The following is a 15,062-nucleotide window of genomic DNA, read 5'->3' on the forward strand; positions in this document are numbered from 1 at the left end:
AAAGGCTGCTGTTGATAACAAGGGCATTTGCTAAATAGATGGTGTGTGTGCAACAATATACTGAAAGGTCAATTATATTGTGCAGCTTATCTCACCACCTGTAGTTATTTAGGTGAAAGCTCCAAAATGCTTGCCTAATATGTCTGTTTATCCAAAAGGAAGTAAAAAGGGAGAGCTAGAAAGATAGCATTTCATTACATTACATGGCAATGCAATGCACAGTTGCTGAAGTTGAACCAAAATGAGCTTGTAATCTGGCTTCTGCAACTTTGAACATGAAAAATCCAATGAGGAGAAGAAAAGCAAAGCCAAAGAGTCCATCCCAAAATCCGACAAACAAGCAAAATGAACAAAAAACATTGAATTCAATTCTTTCTGATTTTAGAAACTGCATTAAAGAAGGGGTGCACCGGTCCTGGAGATACTGCAATACCAGGTCAATGCGTGGAGTGGACAGAGCAAGCTCTTTTTCCATCTCCCTGTTCTAAAAATCCATTTAATATATGGTCCCCAGATAGGGGACGTATCAGATATTAAACTGATAAGATACTACACTTGATCTTAGCCAAAAGGCCGAGAAGCGATAACCAGAATTGGTTTCAAACTACGGAGCCACCCAAGGATCCTGAAAAGTCCATTTGTGGAGATGAGCTCCTGGACTCCCGTTAAGAAGACATGTTGTCAACCTCTAGATCCCTTACATGCCTGCACTTTTCGGCTTGCTGCTGCTGCAATCCACGCGTTTTAGATCTGCATAACTCCACCTCTTTAAACACAGCACCTTCACCCCCTGCTGTTCCCACCCGCCTCAACACCGTTGGAAGGGAGGAGAACCAATTAAGGCGGGGGGTGGGGTGGAACGAGCAGCTGTCTACCCTTAGCAGGAGGGCTGCTGATTACATACCTCTCCTGCTGCTGCTGCTGCTGCTGGCTGTCCAGCAGCAGACTGAAGGTGGCTGCTGCTGTGCACAGGTATATAAAGGCTCAGAGCCTATTATGACACGCGCAGCCAGCGTTCCATTGCCACATTCCATCTACTGCAGGCAGGATACTTGGCTGGCTGAATGTCGCTGAGAAGCTCACAGAGACCGCCATAAGCAACAGTTTAACAGAATGCCACAGACTAATCAACCAAACTTTTTGGGTTGGGTTCTCTTTTATAGTCTGCAGGCATTAAATGAAAGAAGTCAGTGTTCCAGCAGAGGGAGACAACGTTTCAGAAAAGGCATTGTAGCAAACCAAAAAAGAAATTTTAAGCGCAGCAGAGTAACCAGCGCACATACCTGTTAGCTCAGGTGAGTTTAAAAGGCTGCTGTTGATAACAAGGGCATTTGCTAAATAGATGGTGTGTGTGCAACAATATACTGAAAGGTCAATTATATTGTGCAGCTTATCTCACCACCTGTAGTTATTTAGGTGAAAGCTCCAAAATGCTTGCCTAATATGTCTGTTTATCCAAAAGGAAGTAAAAAGGGAGAGCTAGAAAGATAGCATTTCATTACATTACATGGCAATGCAATGCACAGTTGCTGAAGTTGAACCAAAATGAGCTTGTAATCTGGCTTCTGCAACTTTGAACATGAAAAATCCAATGAGGAGAAGAAAAGCAAAGCCAAAGAGTCCATCCCAAAATCCGACAAACAAGCAAAATGAACAAAAAACATTGAATTCAATTCTTTCTGATTTTAGAAACTGCATTAAAGAAGGGGTGCACCGGTCCTGGAGATACTGCAATACCAGGTCAATGCGTGGAGTGGACAGAGCAAGCTCTTTTTCCATCTCCCTGTTCTAAAAATCCATTTAATATATGGTCCCCAGATAGGGGACGTATCAGATATTAAACTGATAAGAACAGATACTACACTTGATCTTAGCCAAAAGGCCGAGAAGCGATAACCAGAATTGGTTTCAAACTACGGAGCCACCCAAGGATCCTGAAAAGTCCATTTGTGGAGATGAGCTCCTGGACTCCCGTTAAGAAGACATGTTGTCAACCTCTAGATCCCTTACATGCCTGCACTTTTCGGCTTGCTGCTGCTGCAATCCACGCATTTTAGATCTGCATAACTCCACCTCTTTAAACACAGCACCTTCACCCCCTGCTGTTCCCACCCGCCTCAACACCGTTGGAAGGGAGGAGAACCAATTAAGGCGGGGGGTGGGGTGGAACGAGCAGCTGTCTACCCTTAGCAGGAGGGCTGCTGATTACATACCTCTCCTGCTGCTGCTGCTGCTGCTGGCTGTCCAGCAGCAGACTGAAGGTGGCTGCTGCTGTGCACAGGTATATAAAGGCTCAGAGCCTATTATGACACGCGCAGCCAGCGTTCCATTGCCACATTCCATCTACTGCAGGCAGGATACCTGGCTGGCTGAATGTCGCTGAGAAGCTCACAGAGACCGCCATAAGCAACAGTTTAACAGAATGCCACAGACTAATCAACCAAACTTTTTGGGTTGGGTTCTCTTTTATAGTCTGCAGGCATTAAATGAAAGAAGTCAGTGTTCCAGCAGAGGGAGACAACGTTTCAGAAAAGGCATTGTAGCAAACCAAAAAAGAAATTTTAAGCGCAGCAGAGTAACCAGCGCACATACCTGTTAGCTCAGGTGAGTTTAAAAGGCTGCTGTTGATAACAAGGGCATTTGCTAAATAGATGGTGTGTGTGCAACAATATACTGAAAGGTCAATTATATTGTGCAGCTTATCTCACCACCTGTAGTTATTTAGGTGAAAGCTCCAAAATGCTTGCCTAATATGTCTGTTTATCCAAAAGGAAGTAAAAAGGGAGAGCTAGAAAGATAGCATTTCATTACATTACATGGCAATGCAATGCACAGTTGCTGAAGTTGAACCAAAATGAGCTTGTAATCTGGCTTCTGCAACTTTGAACATGAAAAATCCAATGAGGAGAAGAAAAGCAAAGCCAAAGAGTCCATCCCAAAATCCGACAAACAAGCAAAATGAACAAAAAACATTGAATTCAATTCTTTCTGATTTTAGAAACTGCATTAAAGAAGGGGTGCACCGGTCCTGGAGATACTGCAATACCAGGTCAATGCGTGGAGTGGACAGAGCAAGCTCTTTTTCCATCTCCCTGTTCTAAAAATCCATTTAATATATGGTCCCCAGATAGGGGACGTATCAGATATTAAACTGATAAGAACAGATACTACACTTGATCTTAGCCAAAAGGCCGAGAAGCGATAACCAGAATTGGTTTCAAACTACGGAGCCACCCAAGGATCCTGAAAAGTCCATTTGTGGAGATGAGCTCCTGGACTCCCGTTAAGAAGACATGTTGTCAACCTCTAGATCTCTTACATGCCTGCACTTTTCGGCTTGCTGCTGCTGCAATCCACGCGTTTTAGATCTGCATAACTCCACCTCTTTAAACACAGCACCTTCACCCCCTGCTGTTCCCACCCGCCTCAACACCATTGGAAGGGAGGAGAACCAATTAAGGCGGGGGGTGGGGTGGAACGAGCAGCTGTCTACCCTTAGCAGGAGGGCTGCTGATTACATACCTGTCCTGCTGCTGCTGCTGCTGGCTGTCCAGCAGCAGACTGAAGGTGGCTGCTGCTGTGCACAGGTATATAAAGGCTCAGAGCCTATTATGACACGCGCAGCCAGCGTTCCATTGCCACATTCCATCTACTGCAGGCAGGATACCTGGCTGGCTGAATGTCGCTGAGAAGCTCACAGAGACCGCCATAAGCAACAGTTTAACAGAATGCCACAGACTAATCAACCAAACTTTTTGGGTTGGGTTCTCTTTTATAGTCTGCAGGCATTAAATGAAAGAAGTCAGTGTTCCAGCAGAGGGAGACAACGTTTCAGAAAAGGCATTGTAGCAAACCAAAAAAGAAATTTTAAGCGCAGCAGAGTAACCAGCGCACATACCTGTTAGCTCAGGTGAGTTTAAAAGGCTGCTGTTGATAACAAGGGCATTTGCTAAATAGATGGTGTGTGTGCAACAATATACTGAAAGGTCAATTATATTGTGCAGCTTATCTCACCACCTGTAGTTATTTAGGTGAAAGCTCCAAAATGCTTGCCTAATATGTCTGTTTATCCAAAAGGAAGTAAAAAGGGAGAGCTAGAAAGATAGCATTTCATTACATTACATGGCAATGCAATGCACAGTTGCTGAAGTTGAACCAAAATGAGCTTGTAATCTGGCTTCTGCAACTTTGAACATGAAAAATCCAATGAGGAGAAGAAAAGCAAAGCCAAAGAGTCCATCCCAAAATCCGACAAACAAGCAAAATGAACAAAAAACATTGAATTCAATTCTTTCTGATTTTAGAAACTGCATTAAAGAAGGGGTGCACCGGTCCTGGAGATACTGCAATACCAGGTCAATGCGTGGAGTGGACAGAGCAAGCTCTTTTTCCATCTCCCTGTTCTAAAAATCCATTTAATATATGGTCCCCAGATAGGGGACGTATCAGATATTAAACTGATAAGATACTACACTTGATCTTAGCCAAAAGGCCGAGAAGCGATAACCAGAATTGGTTTCAAACTACGGAGCCACCCAAGGATCCTGAAAAGTCCATTTGTGGAGATGAGCTCCTGGACTCCCGTTAAGAAGACATGTTGTCAACCTCTAGATCCCTTACATGCCTGCACTTTTCGGCTTGCTGCTGCTGCAATCCACGCGTTTTAGATCTGCATAACTCCACCTCTTTAAACACAGCACCTTCACCCCCTGCTGTTCCCACCCGCCTCAACACCGTTGGAAGGGAGGAGAACCAATTAAGGCGGGGGGTGGGGTGGAACGAGCAGCTGTCTACCCTTAGCAGGAGGGCTGCTGATTACATACCTCTCCTGCTGCTGCTGCTGCTGCTGGCTGTCCAGCAGCAGACTGAAGGTGGCTGCTGCTGTGCACAGGTATATAAAGGCTCAGAGCCTATTATGACACGCGCAGCCAGCGTTCCATTGCCACATTCCATCTACTGCAGGCAGGATACTTGGCTGGCTGAATGTCGCTGAGAAGCTCACAGAGACCGCCATAAGCAACAGTTTAACAGAATGCCACAGACTAATCAACCAAACTTTTTGGGTTGGGTTCTCTTTTATAGTCTGCAGGCATTAAATGAAAGAAGTCAGTGTTCCAGCAGAGGGAGACAACGTTTCAGAAAAGGCATTGTAGCAAACCAAAAAAGAAATTTTAAGCGCAGCAGAGTAACCAGCGCACATACCTGTTAGCTCAGGTGAGTTTAAAAGGCTGCTGTTGATAACAAGGGCATTTGCTAAATAGATGGTGTGTGTGCAACAATATACTGAAAGGTCAATTATATTGTGCAGCTTATCTCACCACCTGTAGTTATTTAGGTGAAAGCTCCAAAATGCTTGCCTAATATGTCTGTTTATCCAAAAGGAAGTAAAAAGGGAGAGCTAGAAAGATAGCATTTCATTACATTACATGGCAATGCAATGCACAGTTGCTGAAGTTGAACCAAAATGAGCTTGTAATCTGGCTTCTGCAACTTTGAACATGAAAAATCCAATGAGGAGAAGAAAAGCAAAGCCAAAGAGTCCATCCCAAAATCCGACAAACAAGCAAAATGAACAAAAAACATTGAATTCAATTCTTTCTGATTTTAGAAACTGCATTAAAGAAGGGGTGCACCGGTCCTGGAGATACTGCAATACCAGGTCAATGCGTGGAGTGGACAGAGCAAGCTCTTTTTCCATCTCCCTGTTCTAAAAATCCATTTAATATATGGTCCCCAGATAGGGGACGTATCAGATATTAAACTGATAAGAACAGATTTTTTTTTTTTTTTTTTTTAAACCATTCAGGTTAGTTTTATAGCAAATCAGTAGGATATACCAAAACTGTTGCAAAAAAACTTCTCATCATCATGGCCATATTTATTAAGTATAAAGTAACCTAATATTACAGAAAGAAGAACATCTTATTAATATAAACCAAAAGATCACTGAAATTTTACAATATGCCTCCACTTTTTAAATTTCCATATTCCCTCGGAATCTGTTCCACCACCGCTACTACTATCCATCGTGTAAATGAAAAATAGCCTAGAAAGAATAATCCTAATACATTCATTTACTGTAATTGATTTCCTTTTAAATACACACAGATTCCTCACATCCCACAAACTTTCTAACACACAAGCCATAATTAACCACAAAACTCTCTCCTTTACACGTCCACTTGCACCAATACCAAACATAACCACACGCCAATCCACAAAAGTCACTCCTGCCAAACTCCTACACAACCCCCCTACACATTTCCACACGTCTTGCGCAAAATCACAATTCCACATCAGATGCATAACCGTCTCACAACCATTACATCCATCTCTTGGACAAACATCCGACCTAATCAAACCTCTCTTCTTTTGAACGTCTCTCACTGGAAGAATATTGTGAAACGCCATCCACACTACATCCTTCTGTTTGTTGGACATCCCATACATACCCAACTTTCTCCAAGCATCCGCAACCTCATTCCCTCTCAAACCAACAATATTAGACTCGACCTCATTTGCACACAATTTCCTATACACCCTCTTAGTCATTCTAAACTCATCCACCGGCACACTCAGCAAATCATACTTCTTGACAAACTTCTCAATCACCTCATACCACACCGGACACTTAAAAGACACAGGCACTCTCGCATCCCTCTTTCTCCAATCTAACCCATACAACATCCATCCTGCAGAATAACTTGCCATACATGCACCCTTATTACCTTTACCCAACAATACCACAATCGTCTTAATATAATGGAGCCCTAAAAAAACCTCAACATTAGGAAATCCCAAACCACTATGCTGGCAGGCCTTATAAAGGCTTTCCCTCTTCAGCTTCTCCATCTTGCTGCACCAGAAAAAAGAAAAAATAATTTTCTCAACTCTCTTCACTTGCCTAAAAGGGGATGGAAAAATTATGGCCACAAAAAGCAGAATGGGTAAGATCACTGCTTTGATAACTAGAACTTTGCCCCACAAAGAAAGATCTCTCATTCTCCAAAAATTCAATTTTCGCTCAACACGCATACCACACTCGTCCCAACTCTCATTTCCTTTCAGATCATCATTGAAAAATACCCCTAAAATCTTAATTGCACTCTCCTCATACTTAACACCTTCCATACGAATACTGTCATCTCCAAAGCATTTGAAACTACACTTAGTCCAGTTAACTCTAAAACCTGATGCACTACAGAAAAAATCCAAAAGCAACCTCACCCTACTTATTGAAGCCATACTTTCACTCACCATCACAACATCATCCATGTAACCTAACACCTTCACATGCTTACCACCACTCCCAGGCACTAACAATCCTCTCATCATTTTCTCACGTCTCACTAAACACAGCAAAGGCTCAATCACACATACAAACAAGACAGGGGACATAGGGCACCCCTGTCTTACACCAGACCTAATCATCACTTTGTCAGACAACCATCCATTCACTAAAAACTCACTTGACACATAATCATATAAAGACTTAACTCCATTCAGAAAAACCCTAGGGAAACCCATCCTCTCCAATACTTTAAACAGAAACACATGCGAAACTCTATCAAAAGCCTTTTCGAAATCAATTGCTAACACCATACACTTCTGCTTTCTAGTCTTACAATCCCCAAGCATATCCCTTAACAATAACAAATTATCACTTATACTCCGACCAGGCACGGCACACACTTGGTCATCCTCCACAACCCTACCAATCACCTCACGCATACGATTTGCTAACAATTTACTGTAGACCTTATAATCAGCGTTAAGCAATGATATGGGTCTCCAGTTCTCCAAACGCTTTTTCTCACCCTTCTTAAACACAAGAACCACTATACCCTCTTTCATACTGTCACACAAAACACCATTCATCCACATATACCTACAAACCTCAGTCAAGTCCTTACCCAAAAACTCCCAAGCTTTCACATACAGCTCCACAGGCAACCCATCCTTCCCAGGCGTCTTATTCTTTTTAGCACTCATAACAACATTCCTCACCTCATCCAAAATAACATCCTCACACAAAGCATCACATTCATCCGAACCAAGTCTCTTCTCCATACCACTCAATACATGCGACACAAGTCCAGGATCAATCCATTTCTCATCGTACAACTTACTATAGAAGCCATTCACCTCATTCAACACATTCTTCCCAACCACACTAGATCCATCTTCACCTACCACTTCACTCAGATCCAACTTCCTTCCATTAATTTTTTTAAAAAAGTACCTGGTGCACTTTTCATTCTTTTCCAAATGCTCTAACTTGGTACGGTAAATAATCTCTTTACCTTTTTCATCCAGAAGACATTTTAACTCATTCTTAGCAACCTCAAGCTGATCAGACTTATCCATTCCTTTCCTAACACACCCACGCAACCAATCAATCCGTCTACTTAAGTCATTAAATCTATTACGATATCTGGCAGCTTTTTTGTAGCCCCATTTTTTAAAGAAAGTTTTTAACTGTAATTTCACCCAATCCCACCATTCAAGCACACTACCAAAATCACGCTTACGCCACCTCCAACTTGCATACCTTTTCTCCAACTCACTCATCACCTCCTCATCCTCCAACAACCTCGTATTCAATTTCCAAACCCCACCCCCAAACACCATGTCCCCATTCGCACTAAAAACTCCACGCAAACACTCATGATCAGAAAAAGGTACCTTATGTTGAACATAACTTGAACAAACCATATTTGAGATAACTTTTTTCCCGTAATGTCCACATTACCTTCTGTGACACAATTACAGTCACCAACAAAAACTGTAGGAATTTTTCCAGGGAGAAAAAAACTCAATTTCTCAAGAAGAGCAAGCCGCTCCTCTTTTTTAGTAGGACAATATAAATTAATCATTCTAACCTTCCACCCCCTATAACTCAAAAAAACAATAATGCAGCGACCCACCTCCACAACCGTGTAACTATCAATAGTAATATTCTTATTACCAACTAAAATCCCCACACCATCATTTTTGTTAAAGCTGGACCCCGACCAAACATACTGGCCATAAGGCCAGTCCTTATCCCCTGGAGATTCACTAATCCCACACTCTTGTAGACAATAGACATCTGCACTCAAACCCTTTAGATAATCCAGAACTGTTGTTCTTCGGGTAACAGATCTAATTTGCCTAACATTAAGGGACACAATGTCCCATCCAGAATGATGCGGCATAACTAAAGGGGATCACACATAACCTGAAAAAAAAAAGAAAGAAAACATCAACTCAACCTTCATCAAGCAAAGCAAAGCTATTACCATCTGGCTGAATGCCAAATGTAACAATGTCAGGAGAAAATACATCTGACGGGTAAGCACGAGAGTCCACCGGGCTATCACACACGGCAGCAATGGATGAACACTCAGTCCTTGGCTTCTTCTTGACCACATCAGGATCCTCCTCATCAGAGAAACGGACAGCAGACAAGTCCCCTTGGCCACTGCCCCCATCTCCTCTGAAGAAGTATTGCACCAAGATATGACAGGAGAATTGGACAAGTCCATTTCCCCCTCACCACGGACACCAAACTGGGGAGGGAAAGGTGACATCACCTCTGGAATCACCATGTCAAAGCCTCCTGACGCAGGAGGCTGAAGCTGGGCATCTTCAAATATGTCATCCATCTGAGTGCCATCCTCTTCCTCTTGGGGAGCAGTTGCCTCCCCGACATCCGGAAGGGGACCTTGTGGAACCCTAGTAGAAGTCGAAGGAACAGCAGGCCCCTCCGCGACCACTTGAGCAAAAGACTTAGGAGTGGTTCTAGCTTGACACTGCCTAAGAACATGCCCCTCCTCACCACAAGCATCACACTTTACCTGGTTCTTGCAGTCTTTTGCCATATGACCAGACGTGTTACACCTCCTGCAGGTTGGCGGATACCTGCAGGACTCCTGGACATGACCATACTTGTTACATCTTCTGCAGAAAAAAGGAGCATCAGGAAAGTACAAGAAACCAGTGTCTCTCCCAATAGAGAAACTCATAGGAGGATAATGTATGCCCCCTGGCCCCTCGGGGTCTGTAGCAAAACGAACAAAGTACTTGTATTTGCCAGTCCACAAGCCTTCTTCATTCGAGATCTTGTGGGAAAAATGCACATAAGTACAATGCCTCCTCAAGAATACAGTAATGTCCTCCTGGGGGATAAAGGGATTGTGCATAAACACAACAACAGGAACATCCCCCTTTGAATAGAGGACAGTAAAAGTGAGTCCATCTAGGAGGGAGTTCTCAGTATGGCCTTTCAAGGTTCTATAAAGATTTTGGCAAGCAGCCATAGTAGAAAGAACCAGCACATACCTTCCATGACTTCTAAATTCCTGCAGGCAAAGAATGTCCGACTTCTTAATCTTCAATGCTTCATAGAAGATGGCATTCACCAGGTAGGACATGGAAAAATGTCCCTTCTTCTCCTCGGAAATCTCAATGCGAAATCCATTCTTGACCCGGGGGTCCCCGGTCCCAGCAAATTTCAGCTTGACTCCCATAGTCAGCCACGGAAATCGCCTTCCCGTTTCCTCCTCACTCTCCCCCTATAGCAGCATCCAGCTTAAGCCACCGGAGTGGCGATGCTGGAAGGCCGAGGGCTAGCACTCAAGGAACCTGATGTCCAGACACTTGATCTGAGCCAAAAGGCCGAGAAGCGATAACCAGAATTGGTTTCGAACTACGGAGCCACCCAAGGATCCTGAAGAGTCCATTTGTGGAGATGAGCTCCTGGACTCCCGTTAAGAAGACATGTTGTCAACCTCTAGATCCCTTACATGCCTGCACTTTTCGGCTTGCTGCTGCTGCAATCCACGCGTTTTAGATCTGCATAACTCCACCTCTTTAAACACAGCACCTTCACCCCCTGCTGTTCCCACCCGCCTCAACACCGTTGGAAGGGAGGAGAACCAATTAAGGCGGGGGGTGGGGTGGAACGAGCAGCTGTCTACCCTTAGCAGGAGGGCTGCTGATTACATACCTCTCCTGCTGCTGCTGCTGCTGCTGGCTGTCCAGCAGCAGACTGAAGGTGGCTGCTGCTGTGCACAGGTATATAAAGGCTCAGAGCCTATTATGACACGCGCAGCCAGCGTTCCATTGCCACATTCCATCTACTGCAGGCAGGATACCTGGCTGGCTGAATGTCGCTGAGAAGCTCACAGAGACCGCCATAAGCAACAGTTTAACAGAATGCCACAGACTAATCAACCAAACTTTTTGGGTTGGGTTCTCTTTTATAGTCTGCAGGCATTAAATGAAAGAAGTCAGTGTTCCAGCAGAGGGAGACAACGTTTCAGAAAAGGCATTGTAGCAAACCAAAAAAGAAATTTTAAGCACAGCAGAGTAACCAGCGCACATACCTGTTAGCTCAGGTGAGTTTAAAAGGCTGCTGTTGATAACAAGGGCATTTGCTAAATAGATGGTGTGTGTGCAACAATATACTGAAAGGTCAATTATATTGTGCAGCTTATCTCACCACCTGTAGTTATTTAGGTGAAAGCTCCAAAATGCTTGCCTAATATGTCTGTTTATCCAAAAGGAAGTAAAAAGGGAGAGCTAGAAAGATAGCATTTCATTACATTACATGGCAATGCAATGCACAGTTGCTGAAGTTGAACCAAAATGAGCTTGTAATCTGGCTTCTGCAACTTTGAACATGAAAAATCCAATGAGGAGAAGAAAAGCAAAGCCAAAGAATCCATCCCAAAATCCGACAAACAAGCAAAATGAACAAAAAACATTGAATTCAATTCTTTCTGATTTTAGAAACTGCATTAAAGAAGGGGTGCACCGGTCCTGGAGATACTGCAATACCAGGTCAATGCGTGGAGTGGACAGAGCAAGCTCTTTTTCCATCTCCCTGTTCTAAAAATCCATTTAATATATGGTCCCCAGATAGGGGACGTATCAGATATTAAACTGATAAGAACAGATACTACACTTGATCTTAGCCAAAAGGCCGAGAAGCGATAACCAGAATTGGTTTCAAACTACGGAGCCACCCAAGGATCCTGAAAAGTCCATTTGTGGAGATGAGCTCCTGGACTCCCGTTAAGAAGACATGTTGTCAACCTCTAGATCCCTTACATGCCTGCACTCTTCGGCTTGCTGCTGCTGCAATCCACGCGTTTTAGATCTGCATAACTCCACCTCTTTAAACACAGCACCTTCACCCCCTGCTGTTCCCACCCGCCTCAACACCGTTGGAAGGGAGGAGAACCAATTAAGGCGGGGGGTGGGGTGGAACGAGCAGCTGTCTACCCTTAGCAGGAGGGCTGCTGATTGCATACCTCTCCTGCTGCTGCTGCTGCTGCTGGCTGTCCAGCAGCAGACTGAAGGTGGCTGCTGCTGTGCACAGGTATATAAAGGCTCAGAGCCTATTATGACACGCGCAGCCAGCGTTCCATTGCCACATTCCATCTACTGCAGGCAGGATACCTGGCTGGCTGAATGTCGCTGAGAAGCTCACAGAGACCGCCATAAGCAACAGTTTAACAGAATGCCACAGACTAATCAACCAAACTTTTTGGGTTGGGTTCTCTTTTATAGTCTGCAGGCATTAAATGAAAGAAGTCAGTGTTCCAGCAGAGGGAGACGACGTTTCAGAAAAGGCATTGTAGCAAACCAAAAAAGAAATTTTAAGCGCAGCAGAGTAACCAGCGCACATACCTGTTAGCTCAGGTGAGTTTAAAAGGCTGCTGTTGATAACAAGGGCATTTGCTAAATAGATGGTGTGTGTGCAACAATATACTGAAAGGTCAATTATATTGTGCAGCTTATCTCACCACCTGTAGTTATTTAGGTGAAAGCTCCAAAATGCTTGCCTAATATGTCTGTTTATCCAAAAGGAAGTAAAAAGGGAGAGCTAGAAAGATAGCATTTCATTACATTACATGGCAATGCAATGCACAGTTGCTGAAGTTGAACCAAAATGAGCTTGTAATCTGGCTTCTGCAACTTTGAACATGAAAAATCCAATGAGGAGAAGAAAAGCAAAGCCAAAGAGTCCATCCCAAAATCCGACAAACAAGCAAAATGAACAAAAAAACATTGAATTCAATTCTTTCTGATTTTAGAAACTGCATTAAAGAAGGGGTGCACCGGTCCTGGAGATACTGCAATACCAGGTCAATGCGTGGAGTGGACAGAGCAAGCTCCTTTTCCATCTCCCTGTTCTAAAAATCCATTTAATATATGGTCCCCAGATAGGGGACGTATCAGATATTAAACTGATAAGAACAGATACTACACTTGATCTTAGCCAAAAGGCCGAGAAGCGATAACCAGAATTGGTTTCAAACTACGGAGCCACCCAAGGATCCTGAAAAGTCCATTTGTGGAGATGAGCTCCTGGACTCCCGTTAAGAAGACATGTTGTCAACCTCTAGATCCCTTACATGCCTGCACTTTTCGGCTTGCTGCTGCTGCAATCCACGCGTTTTAGATCTGCATAACTCCACCTCTTTAAACACAGCACCTTCACCCCCTGCTGTTCCCACCCGCCTCAACACCGTTGGAAGGGAGGAGAACCAATTAAGGCGGGGGGTGGGGTGGAACGAGCAGCTGTCTACCCTTAGCAGGAGGGCTGCTGATTACATACCTCTCCTGCTGCTGCTGCTGCTGCTGCTGGCTGTCCAGCAGCAGACTGAAGGTGGCTGCTGCTGTGCACAGGTATATAAAGGCTCAGAGCCTATTATGACACGCGCAGCCAGCGTTCCATTGCCACATTCCATCTACTGCAGGCAGGATACCTGGCTGGCTGAATGTCGCTGAGAAGCTCACAGAGACCGCCATAAGCAACAGTTTAACAGAATGCCACAGACTAATCAACCAAACTTTTTGGGTTGGGTTCTCTTTTATAGTCTGCAGGCATTAAATGAAAGAAGTCAGTGTTCCAGCAGAGGGAGACAACGTTTCAGAAAAGGCATTGTAGCAAACCAAAAAAGAAATTTTAAGCGCAGCAGAGTAACCAGCGCACATACCTGTTAGCTCAGGTGAGTTTAAAAGGCTGCTGTTGATAACAAGGGCATTTGCTAAATAGATGGTGTGTGTGCAACAATATACTGAAAGGTCAATTATATTGTGCAGCTTATCTCACCACCTGTAGTTATTTAGGTGAAAGCTCCAAAATGCTTGCCTAATATGTCTGTTTATCCAAAAGGAAGTAAAAAGGGAGAGCTAGAAAGATAGCATTTCATTACATTACATGGCAATGCAATGCACAGTTGCTGAAGTTGAACCAAAATGAGCTTGTAATCTGGCTTCTGCATCTTTGAACATGAAAAATCCAATGAGGAGAAGAAAAGCAAAGCCAAAGAGTCCATCCCAAAATCCGACAAACAAGCAAAATGAACAAAAAACATTGAATTCAATTCTTTCTGATTTTAGAAACTGCATTAAAGAAGGGGTGCACCGGTCCTGGAGATACTGCAATACCAGGTCAATGCGTGGAGTGGACAGAGCAAGCTCTTTTTCCATCTCCCTGTTCTAAAAATCCATTTAATATATGGTCCCCAGATAGGGGACGTATCAGATATTAAACTGATAAGAACAGATTTTTTTTTAATTTGGCTATCCCCTGCAGAGGGATAAAACCGTTTATTAAAACTTTAACAAATTACAAGCATAATTACACAAATACCAAACGTTAAAAGAGAAATGAAATTTGCAAAACAAAAAAATACAAAGATTTTAAATAATTAGGTTCCATTGGTCAACAAGCCATTTTTTGGAAATATGTACATTTTTCTTTTTGTCAATTAAATAATAAGTATACATTTCACATAAACATAAACTTAAAACATCATTCACTGATAAAACATCTTGTTTAAAAATAGCAATGTTGCGCGCTTTCCAGAGAGATGACTTGGCGCAGTTCACTGTCTTCCAAGCCATTGTGTACTGGTCCATTGTGGGGCATTCCATAAGTCCGTATAGCACAGTTTTATATGTAAAGTCCTTGAGGTCTGCCACCCTTTCCAGTAGGGGGAGCAGTCTTCTCCAGAAATCCTTTGCAAAATTACATGTCCATAATAGATGTTCCACCGTTTCCT

General features: G+C 43.4%; 7 non-coding genes and 1 pseudogene across 7 annotated transcripts; all 8 read right to left on the bottom strand.

Moving 5' to 3' along the window:
• Positions 1 to 399: 399 nt before the first annotated feature.
• On the bottom strand, positions 400 to 585 carry LOC141222818 (U2 spliceosomal RNA). The gene has a single exon (XR_012290570.1). It is a non-coding gene; the product is annotated as a U2 spliceosomal RNA (small nuclear RNA).
• A 1,118-nt stretch (positions 586 to 1,703) lies between these two features.
• Positions 1,704 to 1,894, bottom strand: LOC141222535 (U2 spliceosomal RNA). Its single transcript, XR_012290302.1, has one exon. It is a non-coding gene; the product is annotated as a U2 spliceosomal RNA (small nuclear RNA).
• Positions 1,895 to 3,012: 1,118 nt separating this feature from the next.
• On the bottom strand, positions 3,013 to 3,203 carry LOC141222536 (U2 spliceosomal RNA). Its single transcript, XR_012290303.1, has one exon. It is a non-coding gene; the product is annotated as a U2 spliceosomal RNA (small nuclear RNA).
• A 1,115-nt stretch (positions 3,204 to 4,318) lies between these two features.
• On the bottom strand, positions 4,319 to 4,504 carry LOC141222819 (U2 spliceosomal RNA). The gene has a single exon (XR_012290571.1). It is a non-coding gene; the product is annotated as a U2 spliceosomal RNA (small nuclear RNA).
• Positions 4,505 to 5,622: 1,118 nt separating this feature from the next.
• Positions 5,623 to 5,802, bottom strand: LOC141222294 (U2 spliceosomal RNA; annotated as a pseudogene).
• Positions 5,803 to 11,789: 5,987 nt separating this feature from the next.
• On the bottom strand, positions 11,790 to 11,980 carry LOC141222537 (U2 spliceosomal RNA). Its single transcript, XR_012290304.1, has one exon. It is a non-coding gene; the product is annotated as a U2 spliceosomal RNA (small nuclear RNA).
• Positions 11,981 to 13,099: 1,119 nt separating this feature from the next.
• On the bottom strand, positions 13,100 to 13,290 carry LOC141222736 (U2 spliceosomal RNA). The gene has a single exon (XR_012290492.1). It is a non-coding gene; the product is annotated as a U2 spliceosomal RNA (small nuclear RNA).
• A 1,121-nt stretch (positions 13,291 to 14,411) lies between these two features.
• LOC141222856 (U2 spliceosomal RNA) lies at positions 14,412 to 14,599 on the bottom strand. Its single transcript, XR_012290599.1, has one exon. It is a non-coding gene; the product is annotated as a U2 spliceosomal RNA (small nuclear RNA).
• Positions 14,600 to 15,062: the final 463 nt, after the last annotated feature.

The sequence above is a fragment of the Phyllobates terribilis genome, unplaced genomic scaffold (genome assembly GCF_046119375.1).
Source record: "Phyllobates terribilis strain yellow unplaced genomic scaffold, ASM4611937v1 Scaffold_361__1_contigs__length_1927384, whole genome shotgun sequence".
NCBI lineage: Eukaryota > Metazoa > Chordata > Amphibia > Anura > Dendrobatidae > Phyllobates > Phyllobates terribilis.